Source organism: Lathyrus oleraceus, chromosome 2, assembly GCF_024323335.1.
Source record: "Lathyrus oleraceus cultivar Zhongwan6 chromosome 2, CAAS_Psat_ZW6_1.0, whole genome shotgun sequence".
NCBI classification, from domain to species: domain Eukaryota; kingdom Viridiplantae; phylum Streptophyta; class Magnoliopsida; order Fabales; family Fabaceae; genus Lathyrus; species Lathyrus oleraceus.
Window position 1 is genome coordinate 469,392,294 of NC_066580.1, and position 6,347 is coordinate 469,398,640.

Genomic DNA, 6,347 nt, shown 5'->3' on the forward strand with positions numbered 1-6,347 from the left:
GAGAAACAAGCTATATAACATAAGGAGATCTCGTAAGAACATCTAAAATTTCTTAAGCATCTAATTTAGGGGGGATTGCTTATCTCAGGGGGAGTCACCATACATCTAACTCTGAGATAACTCCTTTAAATTTTTATGAAGTATCATTGTTTCATCATTAGTCTGAAGTTTTTGTCATCATCAAAAAGGGGGAGATTGTTAGGACAAGATTTTGAGTCTACAATTCATCTCTAAAGTTTTGATGATAACAAAGGATGAAACAAATTGGTACCCTAATGAATTTATCTAAGTGTGAAGGACTCTAACAGAAAATGGATCAGGTAGACAACATCTGACATCACGCAAGTCCAGAATAGCTGACTTAGAGTCAAATAAAGCAATCGCTCTGACTCTGAAGACAACAATGCTCACAATGCATGAAGGTTGAAAACTCAGATACTACGAATCTGAAGATTTCCACACGGTTACTCTGCTGATTTGTACATCTGAAGAAGGTTCTACATAAGACATATCAAGAACTTCTGAAGAAAATCAATTCTGAGCAACTATATGAAGAATACATACTGAACAAGAAGATCTGGATTTCGCGCACTCTGATTCAAGTCAAACAAATCAACCACAAGACTTAGTAACGAAGTACTCCATTTTCGATATGAATCTTTATTTGGAAAAGAATAAACACTCTCTAAAATTACTATGGAAAGGACAACGAACTTAATGTCAATTAAGTTCCATCATTGCCAAGATACTACATTAACGCCTCAGCCAACGGTCTCATATTCAAAGCATTATATAAAGGCAGAATCATCATCATACCAGGCACGAAGTTATCACACAAGAATACTGCAAACTCAATTCTCAATTTTTCATTCATTCTTGTTCAAATTTGTTCACACGAGTTGTTGCTCTAAGTGTGAATTCTTATTGTGTTAAAATTGATTATCTAGAAGCACTAAACACTCTTTGTATTTCTCAAATAGTTGCTGAAAACTTCCTCAAGTGACTTGTGAAGTTTGTAGACTTGAGAGGGCTAAGAGATCTTTGTTCTCTTAGACGCTTTTGTTTTAATCTTTCTAGATTATTGGATTAAGTCCTTGTTGAAGGCAAAATCACCTTGGCGGGATGGACTGGAGTAGCTTTGAATTTCAAGCGAATCAGGATAAACTTCTATGTTGATTGCTTTATTTTTCGTGTGTGTTTTGTTTGCAAAAGTTTTTATTACTTGTGAAAATAATTCAAACCCACCTTTCTTGTTTTTCTCTACCTTCATTAAGTAGTTTCATTTTGACTAAAGTATTGTCTTGGGTTTTATTTTGGATGTTCATATATTAATGTTCAAACAAGGTCAATGTTAAGCATATTGGTTGTATATTAATGTTCATTTTAATAGTATTTTGAGTTCAAATTATATCAGTTATGTATATTGGTTATATTAATGTTCATTTTGACAATATTTTCAATATATCAGACAACATAATTAGTACTTTATAACATTATCCTCAGTACTTTATAACATTATAACATGACATAACATTATATCAGACAACATTATCAGTACTTTATAACATGCATATTCTCATAACAACATAACCATTGTATCATACCATATTAGAACATAATCAGTACTTTCATTCAAATTCTATTACAATATTATATCAGACAACATAAGAACATAGCCTAAAACCTACATAACCTACAACCTATTTCATCAATATTATCCCAACAAATACAAACAACATAACAAACAATAACATCCAATTAATCTTCAACTGTTTCACTTTCATCTTCAATTCTTCCTCTTTTGCTTTGTAAGATTTAACCATCGACTTCTCTTCATTTATGTTCTTTAATAATGCAGAGATTAAGTCTTTTTCCCTAGGATTCATCTCCTCATCCAACCAAACAAAGTGACTGCATTTCTTGAAACCTTGAACCTGTAAGCATCATTGGAGATGAAGTTGTAAACATCAACATACCAGACCATTAACATTAAATATGTAAACATCAATCGAAATCCTTATACATACATTATACATCCCACATCCATAGAAACGACGACCTGAGTTAGCATCTGTATATGCTGTCATCAAACGAGCATCCAAACCACACTTGCATACATACCTAGAACGACTTGAAGATTTATTTCCATGGCTAAAACTAGATTATTGTGACATCAACAACAGAAACGACGAGTTGGGCACACGATGAAGATAAATGTTTTTGCAAGCAAACGATGAAGGAGATGAAGGAAATATGAGGTTGTAGAAAAACAATGAAGGAAAGGTTGTAGAAATCTTGGCACACGAGATGATGAATTTATTTCTTATCTCAGTAATTTATAATTTGTTTTTTCAATTTCCAAAATGTTTTTAAATATTTTCTACATTAAAATATTCAGGTGGAAATTAAAATATTTGAAAATACTGACACGTATCCAAATAGTACCTGCCGTGTCATTAATGAATTGACACATAATCAAAATTGGATGGAGGATCATGCAAATCCAAACGCAATCAAATTTAAGGGACCAAAGTCGCAGATTTTGTAATAGGGAGACCAATTGTTTAAAACGCCCAAACTACGGGGACTAAAAGTGCATTTAAGCCAATTTTTTTATTAATTTAAATTGTAGTGACGGTTTCTGGCCGACGATATGTTAACTGTTGGTGATTTTTATTTATTTCCCCCCATATTTTTAGTTGCCACCTTTTTTTTCCTCGTATTTTAAATTAATTAAATAAAATTATGTAAAAATAAAATTAAATATTTTTTAGAATGAAATAAAATTGAAATTATAGATTAATAAAATAAAGCTAAATAAAATTACAAATTAAAATCAAAGTTAATTTTATAAAACAAATTCATAAAATAAAATAAATTGAAATTAAAACTATATTTTAATAAATTAAAACTAAATAAATTAAAGTTAAAATTATAAAATAAAATTAAACAAATGTAAAATCTATTAAAACCAAATATGTTTTTGAACAAATAAAACAAAAACTGTAAAATAAAAAAAAAACTAAATAAAACTATAAGTTAAAATTAAAAGTAATTTCATAAATGAGTATTCATAAAATATAATTAAAAACAAAAATATAAATAACAAAAAAAATAAAAATTATAATCTATTAAAACAAAAAACCTTCAAAAATAATAAGTTAAAACAAAAAACCTTCTCAGAAGAAAGACTTTCCCAAATGAAAAACAAAAAACGAAGTCTCTTTGAAACAAAAAACCCTAGAGCGAAATCGCTCTAAAACTCTGAAACAAAAAAAAACCCTAGTGCGATGAAGACTCAACCGGTGATTTCAGCCCTGGCCTGTTGGACCTGCATTCATTTGATACTGAGCTTCTTACCAAGGTTGTTGTTTATTCAATTTCACTGACCGTACTGTATTTTAGTATTTGTATTTGACCTTACATTGAATGTATTGGTACTTAGACATATTCACACTCAGCAAAATTTGTATTGATTCTTACCCCTAATTTTGAAGTTTAATTATTAATTCCTCTTTCTAGGTTGAGGTTTTAAGTAATTCCTAAATCTTGATGTGATAGTTCATTTGTTTTTGTATATTTGATCAGAATTGCATTTGTTTATATAGATATATAAAATCTCATATTAATGTCTTTTCAACTAGGAGGATTGATCACAGTATACTTTGCAAGATGAATTTTGAATCTAAGTTGTGGTAGATCGCAACACCCTTTATCATGATAGAAGCTTTGAATAAGAAGGAATTAGAAAAGAATGAGAAAGGCATTATAGAAACGCATTCCAACTAAAGGTGAGTGTGACTTATTTATATTTTTATGCTAGAAATGAAGTAAGCCTTGGTCATCTGGATTGACTGCACGCAAGAGTCATAGTACAAGCACTAGCACTGGGCGCGAATGGGCTACTTCAACTGTCATAGATGACTTTATCTTTGTATGCATCATGCCTTTACTTTGTTTTTATATGCATCACACTCACTTAACTAGCGTTATCTTTAAGACTTGAACAAAATCTAGGAGATCCACTACTTTAAATACTTCATTCCCATACATATGTCTTTGAAGAAATTAGCCTATAATAGAAATGAAAAGTATTTGATTGTTCTTTGAAGAAATTTAAATCTACTAAGAGAGTGATACTAGAAAATAAGATAAAGAGATTGAAAAGTAATATACAAAGGTGGTTATGGTGCCTATCTTTCTATACCTATATATAAAGAGAATACATGATTTTGGAGTGACCTATTTCCTATTCCATTATTATCCTTTATTATTTTTTTTTCCACACATCAAACCATAATTTTTACTTCACCACAAATATCCATCGGGAAGTTACAAAAAGAAAGAGCCAAACATAAAAATGGTAACTACATAAGAATAGTGGTTTGTACTTATTTTCAAATTTTAAATTTCAAATGGAGAATCATTGCCACACATAACTTCCATGAAATCATATTGTGTTTGTGAACATGTGATTCCAAATACTACCGTTTTACTTTCTCAAAATTTTCTATTACTAAACCTACCCGTCTGTAAATTTTTTGAATGGGAACGCAAAAGACATCAAATAAAGACAAAAAAAGAAAATCAGTTCCCAAATTTTGCAGTTACATCCTTTGTATCCCTTCATATTTCTTTGGCATCTTTACATCAATTAAGGCATTTTCACATCAATGATTGAAGTAACTAATTATGACGGTAAAATTAAAAAAAATTCTACTTAATTTATTTGATTTTGTTTTTTTAATTTGATGTTTTTTAATTTTTTGAGTGTGAATATTTGAATTTTATTTTATATTGTCTCTTTTGTTCATATACTTTTGTAGCATTGAAGAAGTTAAGGACGAATATAATTTTTTTATTAAAAGACACTAGAATCAATGATACTTTAGCATGGAAAATAGGAGAGAGAAAGAGAGAGGGGGAGGGAGGGAGGGAGGGAGAGAGAGAGAGATATTAAAATATATAAATAAACCAAAATGATCGTAATTAATTCAATTAAAATTACATTCATCTATATCTATAATCTATAACAATATATAGAGACAAAATATAATTTTGGTGTAGTTTTTTTCTTTTCATTACTACCCTCCACAAAATTTAAATTGGCACTAAAACAACTATTAATCGAAAAGAGATTAATTACTATACATTGTCAGTGTAAAAAGTTTTACACCGTCGTTTCATCATCATCACCCGTTTGTATTACTTTATAGATTTTTAAAATAAAAGTCAAATTTCTTTTAATATCCAACGTCTATAATTAACTGACGGTGTAAAATTCTTTTACACTGTCAGTGTATTTAAATTAATCTCTAATCGAAAGAAAATCTAAATTGCCACGTCTACTTTCCTTGAAACTTACTTTGGTGATTTGACTTGAATATAACTTCCATCAAAATAATAACCTCTCTTGCGTGTGTATTAAATGATAGATAAATAGAATACATTTCTTCTCTCTCTTTGAATATTCATTGATTCAAATATCAAGTATCCATAGAGAAAATTGAGAGAAGTGGGCAAACTACATGCATATAAGAAAGAAGATACCACAAAAGAGAAGTTGCTAAATGTGTCCGCATTTTATTTTCTTTCTCCTTCTCCTCTCTCCACTTATACTATTTAAAATTAATTATTTATTCACAACTCTTTTTTATTGTTCACTTTTTGTTGATGAAGAGAAATTTGGGTATAAGAAAAAGGGGTAGAGAGATAGTAAGAGAGTGAGACAAATGGAGTGAGATATGAAAAAAGATGTTAAATATTCATCTCTGACATATGATCAAAATAAATATTTTTTTTATCAAAATACTATCTTTTCTCACTATATTTTTTTATTAATTTATATCGACACTCTATTTATAAATAAAATTAACTTAGTTTTTAATATAATTAAGTTACACTGACTCAATTAAAAAATTGTAGTCTTTAAACAAATTCTTTTATCGCACAAGCAAATATTTATTAAGTACACTGAAAAAATTGCTCACACATTGATTTCTATTTTGGTTACACGACATACCGGTATTATATTGTATTCTTTATATCATAATAAATATAATTTTTTTATACAGTCAAACTAGAACACAATGAAATCTTCCAATTATGTAAGGAGTTGAGGCAGAAGAATGTTGAAACTTACTTCGACATAAAAGTAAGTTGTACTTAATTATTTATTTTATACTTTTATGTTAGATATCAATTGGGTCATACATATTCTCACTATTCTTATGCACTAAATTTTAGATATGAGACTTTGAAGATAAATGAAACACATGGAAGGATGAACAAACAATTCCATCCATCAGCAAACTCGACAATAATGTGTATTTACCTTTTTCGTAATA

At 29.0% G+C, this 6,347-nt stretch overlaps 1 long non-coding RNA gene across 1 annotated transcript; it reads left to right on the forward strand.

Annotated features, from left to right (window-relative positions):
- The first annotated feature begins 3,191 nt into the window (after positions 1-3,191).
- Positions 3,192-4,104, forward strand: LOC127120473 (uncharacterized). Its single transcript, XR_007803208.1, has 2 exons — positions 3,192-3,364; positions 3,645-4,104. It is a non-coding gene; the product is annotated as an uncharacterized LOC127120473 (long non-coding RNA).
- The last annotated feature ends 2,243 nt before the right edge of the window (positions 4,105-6,347 follow it).